Below are 775 nucleotides of genomic sequence, written 5' to 3'. Positions count from 1 at the left end.
AATATATATAAATATATAATACATATATATTTAAAAAGCAAAAGTATTTCCTCTCATGGAGGAGATGTAAGAATCCTAAAATTTCTCATGGCCCTATTGTCAGTAGGCTTTTAAAATGAGTTGATGTTGTGGAAACACATGTACTCATTCATCATCTGGTTTAGGACTGAGGATACCATTCTTTCTGAGCCAGAGAGAAAACATTCATTTTTCTTCTGAAATGTCATTTAGGCCAGCATCACAATGGAATAAGTTTGGATTTATATGTATGTAATAATGGCCATACTTAATAAAACACTACTTACTATGTTTTGTACTTTTTGTTTCATGCTATGTGCAACATGAGACAGGAGGGACAGGATTCAATTTGAGATTAAGACAGCTAACTCTAGATGACTGTGTTGTGTAAACTCCCTTTCTAGTCAACAGTCAATACAGTCAGTGATGCCTAGAGATTTATTCAACTGGCTAGCCAGTAGATGTCAACTTTTACATTGAGTTTAATCACATTATTTAAGCCCTGCTGTCTGTATTGACTAGATCTCTAGCAACTAACAGGACAGTTGAAAACACTTAGCTCACCTGCAGACATGCAAATTTAAGTATCTTATTTAGTGACCCTTCCATCATCAGTTTCTATGCAAGTTGTTATTTCTACAGTGCTTTCTTATGTTGATGTCCATCTGCAGACCACTCAAAGATGATGAGTGGTACCCTCCATTCAGGAACAACTTGATTGGCAGATCCCCTAGTGTTGACTAACCAGGTGGCTTTT

This window comes from Aptenodytes forsteri, unplaced genomic scaffold (genome assembly GCF_000699145.1).
Source record: "Aptenodytes forsteri isolate BGI_AS27 unplaced genomic scaffold, ASM69914v1 Scaffold4, whole genome shotgun sequence".
NCBI classification, from domain to species: Eukaryota; Metazoa; Chordata; class Aves; order Sphenisciformes; family Spheniscidae; genus Aptenodytes; species Aptenodytes forsteri.
The sequence above is the reverse complement of the archived record's forward strand: the minus strand, read 5'-3'. Positions refer to the sequence as shown.